Source organism: Lutra lutra, chromosome 17 (assembly GCF_902655055.1).
Source record: "Lutra lutra chromosome 17, mLutLut1.2, whole genome shotgun sequence".
Classification (NCBI taxonomy): domain Eukaryota; kingdom Metazoa; phylum Chordata; class Mammalia; order Carnivora; family Mustelidae; genus Lutra; species Lutra lutra.
This window is the reverse complement of record NC_062294.1, coordinates 9,966,388-9,983,457: the sequence shown is the minus strand read 5'-3', so window position 1 is coordinate 9,983,457 and position 17,070 is coordinate 9,966,388. Positions and strand designations below refer to the sequence as shown.

At 45.1% G+C, this 17,070-nt stretch overlaps 1 protein-coding gene across 2 annotated transcripts in view; it reads right to left on the bottom strand.

Moving 5' to 3' along the window:
- Positions 1–17,070, bottom strand: part of ADAMTS18 (ADAM metallopeptidase with thrombospondin type 1 motif 18) — a 137,218-nt gene that overhangs the window by 115,871 nt on the left and 4,277 nt on the right. The gene's annotated exons all lie outside the window — the stretch shown is intronic.

Sequence of the window (17,070 nt, the reverse complement as noted above, 5' to 3'; positions counted from 1 at the left end):
TGGACCTTCTGATTTATTTTATATTCACTCATTTGTATGTTTATTGTCCCTCCAAGGCACTGTGATATGGGTTTTGCATGAAGAACATAAGACTGACCACAGTTGGAAGAGGTCTTATCCCTATGTTCCTGATGAGGAAAACACAGAGTTCAAGGTCACCCCGAGGTTCTCAGCTCACGGGCACAAGGTGCTGAGGTTCACAGTAGGGGCGGTAGGACGCTAACTCCCTTCTTCAGAACTACCAGGCTCAGTGCTCCAGGATCTGTCCTGGTTGGTACTCAGTACACACTTGGTAAGTAAGGAAATTCACTTGAAGGAATACTATTATTTCATTACATTAATATGCGATGTGGAGAGGCGTATTGGCATAGCTATGCATTTCCACATACACACTACGAGAGAGAGAGTGTGAATGAGTGAGTGCCAGGCACTGTGACTGATGCTTGAAATACAGTGATGAGGGGAAAAAAATCGTACAGGCAGGGCTCATGTCCTCGTGACACTTGTCATCGAGCGGAGGAGAGAGGCATTACTGAGATAATCGCATTGAATCAGTAGGCTGAATAAGGTGGGTATCCGTCCCCAGTGTGGGTGGGCATCACCCGTCACTCACGGCAGGAACAGAACAAAATGGCGGAGGAAATGAGAACTTGCCCCCTGCCTCTGGTCTTCAAGCCGGGGCACTGCGCTCTTCCTGCCTTCAGATTCAGCCCAGAACCACACCTTCAGCTCTCTCGGCTCTCCAGCTTCCCCGCTGCAGGTCCTGGGACTTCTCACAATATGTGAGTCAATCTCATAGTTTTATTTATACACATATAATTTATTTATTTATGGGTGTACAAATACAAACTCAGACATGTATATATGCATATAAAATACACACATACATTAATGTTACTATATAATTATGAATTAATCACATCTTACTATCTAGTAAAATATTGATATGCATATGTATTAGTACTACACGTGTATAATATATGTCACATACACACCCTTGCTTCTGTTTGTCCAGAAACCTTAACACAGCCCCGGGTATGCTCAGTCTACCACCAAGAATGGAGGGGGAGGGGGGCTCCTCTGAAAAGCAGTCACTGCCATATTCCTGGACTGAGAAGGTCTCCTTCCTTTCTGGAGAATGGAAGCCATGGGCTCCTCATTTCAACTGTTCCTGAGAAAACTCTCCTCCACTCTTCTGGCCTAAGGAAGGCCAGGCCCAGCTTGGGAAGGGCATGGAGACCTCATCTGCCAGCTCATCTCTTGCCTCTCCGTGGGGTTGCCGGCTTCTGTGAGCATGGCCACTGGCAAGGAAAAATGTGCTTAGATATCATGTGAGAAAAATATAGCAAGATAACTAAATTTTCTGATACGTTAAATATGATCGTAAGTCAGATACAAGGTATTTTTGACTGTTCACTGATCTGGGTTATTTTTACCACCGAACCCTTCTGTGAGAGACAGAACTTTACACTATAGTGTGACAGTACCTCTTAATGTCCTGGCCTGACCATGGATCTTTTTAAAACTCTATTTTGCTCCGGTTTCTACATATGGTAATGAGCAGAACTGCGAAGGTTATTATGAAGATCCGAAAAATGAGACCTAATAAAGAGGTTTCCACTCAAAAATTAAAAAAGCAGAAGTTAGTAAGCTAGCAAGTTTTGATCAAATATAATTAGAAGAAAATCCATGCATAAATTCTGAAATTTTTCAAAACCTATTTACCCTCAGTTATGTTCAAAAGAAATAATTGACTTTATTTTACATCTGAATCCCACCATCAGAATTACCCAACTGTCTAGGAACTATGTCATGACTAAGGGCCTCCAAACCCAATTATCAAACTGTATATACCAGAGACTATTCAAAGAAAACTAACGACACTGGGGAAGTACTTTTTGGAAGATACACCATCTTAGCAAGCTAGATAAAAACAGAACCTTTCTCTTCTGCCCATTTACTTTCACTGTATATATCCGAGGACTTCCAGATAGGAGAGGACTAGAGCTATCCTGTCCAGGACGGGCTCTGGTCCTGAGCACTGAATGAGGTTGGTCTGAACCAAATGTGCAGTAATTGGAAAATGCACACTGAGTTTTGAAGACTTGAGTACAAAATAAAAGCAAACTATCTCAATTTTTTCATGATTATATTTTGAAATACCATTCTCAATATCTTAGATGAATAAAATCTACCACCGTGAATTTTGCCTGTTTCTTTTTACCTTTTTTTAAAAAATAAGACTACTAGAAAATTTTAAATGACATATGACACATATTGGTTTGTGTTACGTTTCTACTGGACAGCACTGTGCCACAGCAAAAAGGGGATGGAATTCCTTACGTCATAAAGAAGAAACAGAGCATGGGGGAGGAGACACACACACAAACACACACAAACACTTCTGTTGTCATTATTTAAAAATAAAAACCCACTGCCTACTAAAATTAGATTCATTAAAATAAATATCTTCAAAGACGCAAATGAGCTGCATATGAACGTTGGGCAATGTCATCCATCAATAAGCATTCTTGGTTTACAACATTTCCCCACATGTCATCGTCCAAACAAATCAAAGAAATCAATTAAAAGCAGTTATGGAGTGTGAAGTCATCCTCTAAGTCAACCGTGCAGAGCGGTCTCTCTCCAGCTGCTCACTGACAGGCCTGGGGCACGCTCTCTTGTGTTTGCTGTGTCAACCCGTCTGCAGTTACTGTCGGCAGACGTGGAGAGGTGTGTAAGAACAAGACAACTGACAAAGTAGTGAATCAAGAAGACAGATGATACAGCCAAGATGTGCCGTCACAAACGACTACCGACAGTGGTAGATGTGTTCACGCTTTGTGCAGTGGGCTCTGCGCCCACGAAATGCCAGTTCACAAAGTGCAGGCAAGGTGTCACTGCATTGTCGTGATGGCCGGCACGGGATGAAGGCCCCTGTTGTATTCGGCTTGCCTGCTTCCTCTGCGGGACGTGGAGGTTCTTGGCAGAAGGTGTCCATGACTTCTACAGTCCTATCACAGTTAGTACTTTCATTTCAAAGGGACCAAAACTAAGGGTAAACTAGAGGAACAAGAAAGGGGGCTATGTTTAATTAGAGTGAAAGGTCCGAAGTACTTTAACTTCCGGCATCAAGCCTGTAATGACTATTCTCGGGGACATAAAGGTGGCCAGCAACTCTGGACTTAGTTCCATCCTCTGTGAGACCTCCAGGTGTCCCAGAATTTTATTTCATTGGCTCTGATCCCGTGACATGCAAATCCTTACCAATCACTATAGTCAAGGCTATCTGATCTGCTGACTGGTCACTATGAAACATGGCACCTCCACCCAAACTCCAAGGACTTGGGGCAGAGGTGAAGAAGGTAGGTCCCTAAGGAAAACTGCAAGGTTTTTACCAAAAGACTGGGGAAAGAGAGGCCAAAGAGACAAGAAATCACAGGTGGCCAGTGCTCTCTCTGAATCCCCATAGCTAACCTGCATATAAGGAGACACACTGATGCGTTTTTGCAATGAATGCATGCCTACATGGATGCCTAAGGAAAACCCAATTCCTCACACATGCCCAACAGAAATGATGTGTGTATTTCTAAATGACCAGGATGTTAATTACATACGCTCGTGTAACAAATTTTTATTGAGTGCCTACTATTTTCCAGGGTCCATTCCTGCCACTGTAGACACAGCTATGAACAGCAGAATCAAAGTACAGCCCTCAGAAAGCCGCTGTTCAGGCAGGGAGGGAGGTATATGCAAGATAATAAAGTCTTTACTGTATGAGTGATAAAGAGGATGAAGAAGAAGAAAGCAAGTTAAGGGGATGGCAGAGTGACCAGTGCAGGGAAGAGCTTTCTGCAATGACATTTACACAGACATGCAGAGGACATGAAGGAAGGAAGTAGGCGAATATTTAGGGGAAGAGCATCCAAAGAGCAAAGTCAATGCAATAGGGGCATCTGGGGCCATGAAAGGTGACAGAGGCCAGAAGTGCTGGCAGGCAGGGAGTGTACCATGGTAGAAAAGATAGGAAATTAAGCCAAAAGAGCCTGATCACATAGGGCGTTGCAGGTCGTGGTCAGGAATTTGGATTACAAATTATGAGTCACAGAAAGCCAGTAGTTGCCAGAGGAAAAAAGGTGAAATAAACTGGCCAAGTTTGAGAAGGACAGATTATAGGGACACAAGAGAGAAGGAGAAGCATCAGACTAGAAGCTGCTATGAGAATCCGGGTGAGAGAGGAGAGCGGCGTGCATCACGGTGGTGGCAGGAGCCGGGATATCAGGTAGTTGGAACTGGGTATATTTTCTAAATACCCAATTCAGCTGGCCCACGAGCAATGACATGAACAAGGACAGATGCATAAAATCACCCGCTACACACATCTGCGTTTAAATGCTTGCCCACCATATAAAAAAGTAGTCACTCGATTCTTTTTTGTGTTCTCAAGGTGCTTTAAATGATACTTAAATTGTAAGATTAATTTTGTTGCACTCTTATGTGTTTCTATTCCAGTCGCCATTACTCTCCAGCTTCACGCTGGAATATCTTAGAATTTAGGAACCATATTACCATTTTTGTATCTCCATCATCTATCATAGTACTCAACCACATAGGAGGCTGGAAATAAATGCTTTGGCTTAGAAGGTGGGTGGGTAGAAGGGGGTGGCTGGGCGTAGAGATGGGTGGGTGGTAGGCAGGAGGAAGGAACAGAGGGAAAAGAAGAAATGTCAAGCAATTCACCAGGCATACAAACCCCCAAATGACCTTAAAGAAGCTGGGTAATTTAAAGGATGTGGTTATTATAAAAGTACCAGGTACCAGTGTGCTATACATTCTCATAGGGCAGGTCTATTCAAGGAAGGGGTAGAAGTAGTGGGTTCCATCATCAGGTCAGCTGATGAGTTGATTGCATATGAAAGAATGAGCTCCCTTATGTTGCATTCCAATTAAAACAGAGCTCTTTGCCTCCTCAAGTACAGTGAGGTTCAAGTATGTCCAACTACATGCAGTAGATAGAAAAATCCAGCTACCTGGACAAGATTCTCAGGCTTGAGCACACATTCATAAAACATAGAGAACATTCCAGAACTCATTCCAGAGCCACCCACTGTCCCCATTGTTACAGATCCACAGGATACAGAGATTTACAGAAGGTTGGCAGCAAACCCCGAAACGGAATCCACATTTCTAATCTACATCCACATGCATAGACTCCCCCTCCCTCTTTCCTTGTAAGAACGCAAGGGTAAAATTTATTATAAATATATCTCTGTTTCTATGGGGCGCCTGGGTAGCTCAGTTGGTTAAGCATCTGCCTTTGGGTCAGGTCATGATCCCAGGGTCCTGGGATGGCGGCCCACATCAGGCTCCCTGCTTGGCAGGGAGTCTGCTTTCCCCTCTCCCTCTGGCCCTCCTCTCTGCTTGTGTGCACACGCTCTCTCTCTCAAATATATGTATGTATTTGTACATATATATATTTGTTTCTTCAGACATCCATTTATTTTCAGCAGTCTGGGTTGGCATTCTGTGCAACTCAAAAGCAAATACACATCCTTAAAAAGATTTCCAGACTATCTTTCACTATTGTCCAATCCACGCCCAGTCCCCATGCACCATTCACAGATGGTCTCCCCAGCAACATGCCTCAAAAGCAAAAATCATTATTGCATCATCATATTACTGAAATCATTGCTTTTTTTTTAAACGGTTTTATTTCTTTGTTTGACAGAGAGAGATCACAAGTAGGCAGAGAGAGAGAGGGAAGCAGGCTCCCTGTTGAGCAGAGAGCCCAATACAGTAATCGATCCAAGGACCCTGAGATCAGGGACTGAGCCGAAGGCAGAGGCTTAACCCACTGAGCCACCCAGGCACCCCTGAAATCATCACTCTTAATGACTCCAAAATCAACAGCAAGCACACTATGGAAGAAAGACAAACATACGTGAATACATTCTATAAAAGAACCCAGCGTGTGACCGGGCACTATCCATGATCCTCGGCCGGGGACAATCATTCCCAAGGGACAAGTGGCCATACCTGGGAGCACTTATCAGTCCTAACTGTGCAGTGCTCCTGGCATCTGCTGGATAACAGTCAAGCATCCTAAAATGCACAGGACAGCTCTCACAAGCAGCGATCCCTGTGAGTAGCATCCTGCTAAGAAAGCCGAGCTAAATCGTGAAACAATTTCCTAGGCCATTTTCAACAGGCAGTATCTATGGACACCCACTGCTTCTCCTTGAACCCATGGTCTCACGTGCCCCACAAGGTAGCATGAGCGTTTGGGGGTGATGTAAGAAGACCATGGCCCTGGAACCAGAAGGGACTTACCATGTGACCCACCCACTGCACAGTCAGCATTGGAGAACATCTCTGTGTTACGTTTTTACTGCTGCATAACAGATCACGAGTTACGTAGCAGCCTAAAACTCACAGCCATTGATCAGCTCGCGGTTCTGTAGGCCAGAAGTCTGGGCACAGCGTGACCAAGTTCTCGACTCTGGGTTTCTTAAGGCCTGAATCAGGGGTCAGCCAAGGGGCTCCTTCCTCACTGGAGGCTCTGGGAAAGAATCCACATCTAGGTTCACTCAGCTAGAGGCCATTCTGGCTGCTAGGGGCCGCCTGCATTCCTGACCATGTGGACCCCCTGATCTCTAAAGCCAGCAATGGAGACTCTCTCACATATCAAATCCCCTTCGCTATGAACCTCCTTGACGTTTCCTGATTCTGTAAGATCATACGATGATTGGGTTAAACCTACCTGGAAAATCTCCTTATCTTAAGGTCAACTTATCTGAAGCCTTGGACACCTGCAAGACCTCTTCCCAGCAGTACCTGAATTAGCGACTGGATGAGTAACTGGGAGGGCGTGTGTGCTAGATTCCCAGATTTTGATAATTTCCCAAAGCTGAGTGAAGATTACATGGGAATGCTCTGTGTTATTTTTACAACTTCTTGTGAGTCTAAACGTATCTCAAAATATAAAAATGTCTTCAGAAAGAATAATTCTGCCAAGATCCCATAACTAGTAAGGAAAAGCGATGGGCTTCTAAAATCTCACTCATTCTAACATGCCATCTGCCCTCTTAAATTACTGCACAGGCATTTCTAAAGTGACCGCGCTTCTGGAGCCACTGGCATTTGTCAGGACCGGGGATCTCGATCTGGACTGTGCAGAAGAACCAGGTGGGGAGCCGTGGAAACACACATGCTCGGGCCCCAGCCCCAGATCTTTGTCTTCGATTGTTCTGGGGTGGGATCGGGGCATCTTTTTTTTTTTTAAAGCTCTCTATGCCAAGAATCACTGATCTATGTGGAATTTAATAAACAAAACAGAGGATTACAGGGGAAGAAAGGGGAAAAATAAAACAGGCCAGAATCAGAGAGGGACACAAACCATAAGGGACTCTCAATCCTAAGAAACAGACTGAGGGCTGCTGGAGAGGAGGGGGTGAGGGTTTGGGGTAACTGGGTGATGGGCATTAAGGAGGGCACGTGATGTAATGAGCACTGGGTGTTCTATAAGACTGACGAATCACTGACCTCTAGCTCTGAAGCTAATAATACATTATATTTTAATTAACTGAAGTTAAAAAAAAAATTAGCTCTGAAGCTAATAATACATTATATTTTAATTAACTGAAGTTAAAAAAAAAATCACTGACCTAGACATGATTTAATCATTGTTACATATGCAGGATTAAAGAGAAATTAGTACTTGCTTTACATGCAAAAAGAATTCTTTTAAAGGCATGGAATTTGTTTTGCTTTAATGCATCTCACTGAAAAATGTCTATAAAGCCCTGAGATAAGACCAAGACATAGGAAAATATAGGACATACACATCTATGTGTGTGTGTGTGTATTATGTGTGTATAATATTACACACAAACACACACACACATATAAAGCATATATATAAAGAATAAGAGTGTAATTAAGCAGTCTTTTCCCTCCACCACATCACTGTGCTGCCTAAAACAGACCTATACTCTATAATCAACTAGGGGAATAACTGTGTTCATTGCTTATCAACAGAGAAATTAATTTGGGGTAACTCTTCATTTGCCTCCCGGAAGTGGCAAAGAACACTACGAAAGGGAGACAAGGAATCATAAAATCACAGAATGAACTCACAGACACTAAAAAGCAGTGTCTGTGTCAGGTTTTTACTGCTGGAGAGAGAACTTGGGAAATCACCAGAGAGATAATCTCCTTTTACTAGTTTATGTCAGTCCCTTTCAAGTGCCGTCTCTCAAGTAAGGGCGGCCGACTTCCAGTAAATGAGTGGTGTGCGTGACATAATTTATATTAGAAAGCATGCCCCCTTGACGGGTAGTGGTAATAAGGGCAGATAAAATATTCTGGAGCTCCGCGGCATGAATAAGCAATGAAAAGAATTCAGCTGCAAATGAAATCCCTGGCTACTTCAAAGGCGTCCCTTCAGGAGAGGTGAGCCTGCCGTCCAGAGGGAACACTCTCACCAGACCTGTGTTCCAGCCTTTGAGTGTACCCTGCCCCGTAATTGGGTAGAGAAACCGTGGGAACAGGCTTTCATGGAAATAACTGGATGTAACTGACAGGGAACTCCTGGTTTTGCGGACAGAGATGGCTGGGAAGCCCGGGAAAATGGTTTTGGTCACGAAAGCCTTAATGGGCGGTGCTCCTTGGGCCTGTTTCTGTTTGGACTTCAGGAATTAATCAGCACCACTTTCTCATCAACTGGTTTTTTTTGTTTGTTTGTTTGTTTGTTTGTTTTGGTCAATGGTGAGAAACCGTGCAATTTTACCAGAACATCTGCTCTGCTGGAGAGAACCATTCTCCTAAGTGACTTTCTTAGCGTCATGGAAAACAAAGGTGAAATGAGTTCATGGGAACTTGGCATGATTTTCCACTAAGGTGATAGCCAGTGACGTTGGGTGGCTAATGTCACTCTCAACAGGGAAATTTCTGGCCAGAGTTAATGTCTAGTATGGGTTTGGCACCTCCATTTTTTCACAAAGCAGGTCTCTCGGTGTCTGTCTCTTTCGTGGAATACAGAGTTGCATACAACTAAGAAGACCGACCAATGTACGTGTTTTCTTCAGCTACAGCAAAAAGCTGGACGCAAACCCATTAACCAGAAGGGAATGATTAAATACACAGCAGTTAAAAGAATAAGACAGATGTACATGTACTGATAAAGAAGGAACTCCAAGATATACATTTTCATGCATTCTCCCTTCCCATCAAAAAACATGCTTCAGGAAAAGTGTTGGCTAATACAATTTATGTACATTTTAAATGTGAACACATATATGTGCACACGTGTGCACACACACACACACACACCCCTAGATGTAATAAACTCGGGTTTCGAAAGGAACTTCAAAGCATTAGCTGCAGTCCCTGGCTCCCTGTCCACCATCATCCCTGACTTCCTTCCACGCATGAATTCCCATATCAATACGTAAGTGAAGACCTAACTTGGTCTTGTTCGGATATGCAGATGAAATGGGCATGGCCCTCTGAGGCTTAGAGAGAGAGGAGAGAGCAAATAAAGTCCAGAGCTCTGGACACTTGCTCTCACGTGGGACAGAGGTTACAACTGGGGCGTCACCGCCGAGTAAGGCACGTGAGACCCCAGGCGCCCACGGCAAGGCTGGCCTCCTCTCCCGAGCGCGGAAGGTCCTGCTTGCAGAAGGAAGACCAGCAAGGTCAAAGAGCCGAGTCAGACAAAGACAACAGTGACGACATCCCTGGGTACCGTGGACCCAGCCTTGCTGAAAGCCAGCCATCCTAACCCAAGGCAAAGGGGGTGAAGGTGGGAAGCATGAATTCAAATTATTTCAGAGCCAAAAAATGTACTTTTTTTAATGCTTCACCTAGTTTGAGAAGGAGTTATTCTACTCGCCTGGGAAACTTCCAAGACACACAAACAAGAACAATCCGTTTCGATTCACAGGAGCCCCCACTGCCTGCCCCCCATTAGCATACACACCGGTGGATGGGGGTTAGAGCACGGACAGTCACATTCCGTGTCGCGGTGCATTCCGCAAAGCAGAAACGACTGCCCCAAAGAGGGTCTAGCGGTCCTGCTTCCCCTGAAAAGATTCTTCGGGGATGCGTTTAGGGCATTAATGCAGTCAACAGCGCCTGCTGGGTTGAGACCATCTGTGAAGCTTTTCTTTCCTTTCCTCAAATGGACACCTAGGCTCTACCCAGGACCCACGGAATTCTCTGAGGGAGGGCCCGAATGTCAGAGGCTGGGGATTTGTTTCCAAGTGCCTGGGTCTTCTGGAAACGCGTGGAGGTATAAAGGCCACTTAAGACCTTGAATACCCATATGCTCATAGGCAGTTAAATGTTATGAAGGCCCCAGCCCGTGTCTTAGCTGAATTCTCCTCTCCAGGGCTCCAGTTTTAATAACTCAGGAAGTGCTCAATAAATAGAAACTATTACTATTATCTTGGCGAAAGCTTTCCCGCCTGTGGGTGGTAAGGAGCATGGGCATTAGCCAGCTTTGGAAACTCCTTTATGGAATGAGGTTAGCAAACATGATGATTACGCCTCTCTCGTTACCACTACTAACATTATGACTATGGGCTAGGCGCTGTTGCAAGCACTGCACATAGAGCATTTTTCTTCCAATTCAGCATCCATAAACCCCGTTATCCTCATCTTACCAATGAAGGAATTAAGCACAGAGACCATCAGGAATTTGACCTGAGCTATGCGGTGAGCAGAGGCCAGAGCCGGGACTTCTCTAAGTCTGAGCTCGAAGCCAGCACACAGCACTCTTATAACCTACGCGCCCCGAGCCCAACCTTTATGGATCTGTTGATCCTTCCTCTTTGATTCTTTAGCTTTCTCTCGTTTCCTTCCTTCACGGTAGATAACGTTGGGGTGACCTCCCCTGACAAAATCTCCAGACAGCCTCTGCAGGACGTTACCACCACCAGGAGCCCTCTTCCTTGAGGAGGTTCCAGAACGACAGCCATTTCCTCCCCAGACCCGCTCCTAGTCCAAAGTCAAGAGTAACCAAGGACCGAGCACCCAGTGCATATCAGGCTCAGCCCTCCTCGTGAGTCGCCACAGCCCCCGGAGAAAGAGAGAGAGAAGGAATGAGGTACTGTCTGTGTTACAGATGAGAAAACAGATGTGGAGCAAGGCAGAGAGCGTGGCACTCACAATTCTGGAGCTTGGGGGGGCGCTCCTGCAGGGGCCACCCTCTAGCAGGCAGAGAGCGTGGGGGAAGGGTCAGCACTTCGCCCTCCTGTGGAAGCACCCCCCAAGTCAGCCTTGGGGTCCTGCTCTCTGGCGAGAACCTCAGCTAGGTGTTCAAAAAAGAGGTTGGCCAGCATTTTGCTAAAAGTACTGCTAACAGCAAATAATGGTCTTCGTAAATCACCTCTGAAGAGTAGCCAAAAACAAAACCATACAAAACAAAAACACCACTTTTTACCCTTGATGAATCAGGAACCTAAGAAAACATCTCTGATTTGGGAGGGCCTGTACCCAACAAACTTATTAATACAGCCCAGTCTAACCCTTCATTTCACATGTTCCTCTCAAGTCCCAAGGGAGTGTATGTAACTCAGCAAACCCCCGCCTAGCTAACAAGGCCTCACAAAGCAGGAGAGCCTGGTCTCTTTCGGCCTGTCTGGACTAAGGTCATTTAACTTCAACCCTTTTATGAATGGAAACCAGCTTTCTAAAGACCGCTGGGCAGGCAGTGACCAGCACCAGACACCTCAATGGCCGAGACTTGTGAGTCATAAAATACTTCTGAAAAGAGGAGATCAAAGCGTCCCTCCCGCCTATTGAAACCCAACTGCTTCCAAAGCTCCTTGCAGGGACCCAGGCTCTCCAGAGGATGGGTCCCTGCAGTCGCCATCTAAAAGGGCCACCGGTGAGAAAGACACGAGGACACTAGGGCAGCCAGCCATGCAGGAGAAACACCACTTACGGTTTCATTGTTGGGGACAAAGAGAAGAGAAACGAAAGAAAAACTAAAAGGCAAAATCAGGCGGTGTGTCAGGAATGGAGGCCGGAGGGATCTCCTGCAGACTTGGTCATGGCACACTTTCCAGGGAGCCCCTGCTGCGTCTCTGAGGCCCCGGATCAGAGACGACTGAAGACCCCAACAGACCATGTCTCCATTCTTGCTGGCTGGGTGTTGGTGGAGGTTATGTATCGACGGTAAAGTACCAAGTACCGTTAGTACAGATCTGGGCAGGAGAGCAAGATGGGGGATGTTTCGGTATGCCTGGTCCTTAGCTCCTCACATGGTGAATGGAGTCTGGCGTTAAGGGTTTGTTAAGCAAGAGGTGCATTGCCCTGGTAATGAGGTCTATCGGGCATCAAGAAAGTATGATGCATCTCAAAGTTGCTCTTTCATGGTGAATGCAGAAACCTGGACAAGTGGCTGATGGAAGTGCCTTGAAGAAGGGAGGTGCAGCCCAATTAGTATTACAGTCCCGCCTCCTGGAGCTTCACAGTGCATATTAGCATAGTAAGAGGAGTGAAATGTATCACAGGGAAGACCTTATCTAATTGCATTTAAACCTAAGGTTTCCCTTACTCTGTGGGAGTATCTGACAATGAAACCAGTCACATGGTCATGAGATCCTTTTCTCCCTGGAGCATGTCGCACCAGTTAGAAATCAATACGTGATCTAGCTTTTTTTGGGGTTGGGGGGAAGCATCACTTTGATTTTCTTGTCACTACTAGCCTATGAAGAGATATTCCTTGGGGGGAAAAAAGGTTCTGTGACCAAATAAGTTAGGAAGGCGCTAGGTGTGAGGCGAACGTGATAACCACTACACTACGGAAACGGAAGGTGCTAGGTGTGAACAAAGGTCTTTAAAGTAGGGCATTTCTAAGTTGCTAATGTGTTAATATGCACCGGTAAAGCTCGGAGATGTGGAGTTAGCACTAACTGGACTACGCTTCCCCCATTTTTAAAAACCCTACTCCATGAACTTTTTCTACAAATTAGAATATGGTATCCAACTTGTTTCTCACTCTACCCACCGTGCCCTGAACAGAAGCTCATCAATAGTTGTTGAATAAAATAATAATTCAGCGTGTCCTTTTAGTCAGCTCTTAAAATAGGACATTTCCATTAAGTTTCAGAAATGGGATCAGTGTCTCAAACCAACAGCCTTTTTTTTTTTTTTTTCCAACAGCAATCATTAAAAAAATCTGCCTATAGTTCATTGTCTTGATCCAATGGTTCTCTAATGTTCATATGCATTAGGAGTCATTTGGAGAATTGAAAACACGCATTCCTGAGCTTAGCCTCTTTGACCTTCTGTTGTGGTTAAAGAAATTCACATTTTCAACACCTCAGGCAAAGTCAAGGCAGCTGATCGCAGGCACTTTGAAAACACAGTCGGAATGAAAAGGAGCTCTAGGGTGAAACGTTTTTGGGCAGAAAGGCCTTTTGGATCTCCCAGGATATGGGAAGACAGACACAAATTTATTCAATCATCTCAAAAGACAGGACTAAGAAATACAGGGGAGAGTCATGAGAAGGTCGGTGGTGGTTCGACATCAAGAAGACTATCCCAACAATGAACCTGGAGGTAATGACCTCCTCACTGTGGTGGTCAAGGAGAGGTGAGATACAGAAGAAGGGATGTACATGGCAGGTGGTGATTAGATTAGCTTAACTGTGACCCCAAGATTCTGCAGCCAAAGGCTGCAAACCCAGACACCTTTTCCCAGAGAGCGAGACAGTCTGCTGTAGGAGGCGGTGATGAGCTGGAGCGCACAAGCCCCCGAGTACAGGCACTAGAAATTTTTAAAAAATTATCCTGCCCAGGAGTCACAGTGGGCGGGATTCGCTCAGGGAAGTTTGCAATTTCTGTTTTGTCTATTATTCTAAGTAAATAACCACCTGCTCAACTTCTGAATAAGGTTAGCCCTTTCAGTTGTGGGGAGGGGAGGGCTTTTTAAGAAAATATTTTGAGCACAGTTTAATTTTGAATTATCGAGGGAAATTCGCTGCCAGAGAAATCCTCACTGGAATACATAAGTATACAGGTGGGCAGGCCTGTACCTACACATATATTTCACTATTATGACCCTCCTTTGTTTTCCTACTCTCTCCTGGGGCTTCCCTGGCAATCCAGATCACCGTTAGTTCTCCCACAGGTACTTTGTTCTTGAAGAGTGACCAACCTACTGGCCTGATATACCTGCAGGCCCTCGAGGAGGTTGCTGTAACCCCTACAGGCATTCAGATGCCAGACGCCCAGCTCCACGGCAGGAGGAACCCTGGTGTAGACACTTCCAGCAGAAGAGCCTCTACTTCTCAGTCTCCATCATCTCATGTCAGCTTTTGGGTCAATATAAGAAAAATTGCTTTTCTCCTTTAACATGTTAACTCCGAGGAGTCTCTCCAAAAAGCATCTAGAGGTTTGTCGCTCTCCTGAACTCTTAAACCATTCACTGTTCTGAATACGGGATAGTAATTGCTAATTAACTTTAGTGAAGATATGAACCCCTTGTTTGGCCAAAGAAGCAGGGCCCAAGTGTTCTAGGTGGCGGGAAGGATGAAGACATTCTTGCTCCTGCCATGATTCTTTCTATCACCATCTCTCAATGTTCCTAGTCAAGTGTCCCCTCCCTGAGCTCAGCTGATCTCAGGGTGTTCACTGCTGCTCTCTGATAGTGTTTCACAAGCAGATCAATGTGTTGTTAGAGATTCAGAGCCACGACAACAGAGATTTTAAGTCAGCAAAGCAGTGTTTTTGCTCAGAACTCTTGTATCCATTTACAGAGAAAAGGAAAATAAAACCATAATGTAGGCTGGAAACATTTATACTCTATGTCCGTGTGATACAGAAAGATCACGAAAGAGAATACACAAATGACTGAGAAGTGTAAGAAATGGCTCAACTTCAGCAACCATTAAGACAACACAAACTAAACCCATATAACGTGGTACCACTTCACACCCGTCGTTTCAGCAGCTATAATGGAAAACACAGACAATGGTAAGTGTTGGTGAGGCAGTGGAGCAACTGGAACGCCCAAACGCTCTGATTGCAGGGCAAATTAGCACAGCTAGACCCAACAGCTCACTGTTAGGCAGACTTCCAACAGAATGTCCATATGCTCACCAAGAGGCATATACAAAAATGCTCAGCAGTACTCCAGAAGCACCCACACCAAAAACAACTTAAATGCCTACCGACAATAAATGGCAACACGTGAAATAGTCCTCGAGAGGAATGCTGTATTTTACTTACGTAAAATATTCAAAGAGGCAAAATTAAGCTAAGTTAGTAGTTAGGATAGTGGTTACCTCCTGGCTGGGGGGGAAGTGCCTGGGAAGGGGACACAGTGGGGTCTCGCGGGGGCATTGGTAATGAAGGTCTTATTTCATCTCGTTGGTGGTTACATAGGTGCGAACTTTGATTTTTGTATTTTTCTGTATATACGTTTTACACTTTTCTGTATATACATTACACCTCAACACAAGGTTATAAAACTTAATTCCGAGTGGTGACCAGTTTCTCAGTTGGACTTCTTTTCTGTTTTTTTCTTGTTGTTTTCTTCTTATCGAGCATGGGTCTATGGGTTTGTGTCTCACCCTTGCTCGGCAGGGGCATGGAGATGTGGGTAATGCAGTGGGGAGAAGCTGGATTCTTGCCCTGCCCCACAGCAAGCCGGTCTGGCCAGGGTCAACAAATCGGATCATCAGAGTCAGATGCCTAGAGATGGCAGGAGTCGGAGAAATTATTCTACGTAATTCAGGAGAGAAAACTGAGACCTAGAGAAGTTATTTAATGAAGCACATGTGGCTGGTCTGTTGAGCAGTGGGGACAGAATCTGAATTTCATGATTCGAATTCACGTCGGCCTTATACACAGGCAGAAGAGGCTGTCAGTTACTTCTTAGACACCATCACAATTTTTACATCACGATGGAAAATTATAATTTGCCTCATTCCTAGGTGTTCTGGGATCATTCGCTCCGTATGAATTTCCTCTTTAGGAGAAATCACCTGACATCTATTAATATGAGGCAAGTGATCATTGGCAGAGAGTGGAATCCCAAGAGAAATCAACATCAAGTGGCTAAGTTTTGCTGGAACTAGAACAGTGACAGGGTGATTATTCCCTGCCAGGAACTGCTGTTTTCCCTGGAAGCATTTTCCCTGGAAGAAGTCACTTAATCCCCACAACCCTGTGATGTAAACCCCCTTATTATTCCCATTTTAGAGATGAAGATGCTAAGACACACAGAGGTTAATAACTCGCCCAAGGTTCTACTAGTGAGTGCTGGGGTGCAATGGCCCAGAACAGACTGCTCTCAACCAGTGTGTTACATGGACTGGGCTAGTCCAAGCCACTGTGGTGAGATGCCCAACCTCCTGAAGGTGCTAGGGTACTGGAACAGACAGGAGAGCGGGAGAAATGGTAGAATGCCCAGAAATGAGCAGGAGACTCATCACAACCACAACCAAGTCAAACAAAACTCCCAGGATTCACGTGTGTGTATGTGTGTGTGTGTGTGTGTGTGTGTGTGTAACCATGTCAGAACATATAGGTCATCAACGTGTCATACTGATCGTCTAAATGGATCAAGCTTCGTTGAGACTTCTTAAATCTTTGCTTTGCCCTATAATTCAAAGATTACACCAAAGACTATCACAACTCTGTGAGGAAAGGTGTTAGCTAAATTTCAGGCCATGATGTGAAAAAGAAATTAAATAATAAAGTCTTGACTAGTTAAGGACGTGGGAGTTTTCATTCACAGGAACCTACACCAGACCCTCACGGTCTGTGTCCTGATGCACCAAGTCCATTACCAACTACATCCTCAAATGGGCTTTCTCACACTTTCCTTCTTCCGGCCGTGCCAGGAGCATGACCACGGGGGTCCCAACAGAGACACACTCTGACGTCTGTTCAAGACGCTCGTCAAATGAACCCGGAACCCCGTTTACAGCCTCACAGATTTCACTGAACCCTGAGAGAAGCATCCTTTACACCAATACCCTTGGCCTGGAGCTCCACTGTTGGGGATTCCACCGAGAGGAAAGAACGCTTAAAGTGCCCTGCACCCCGGATGCC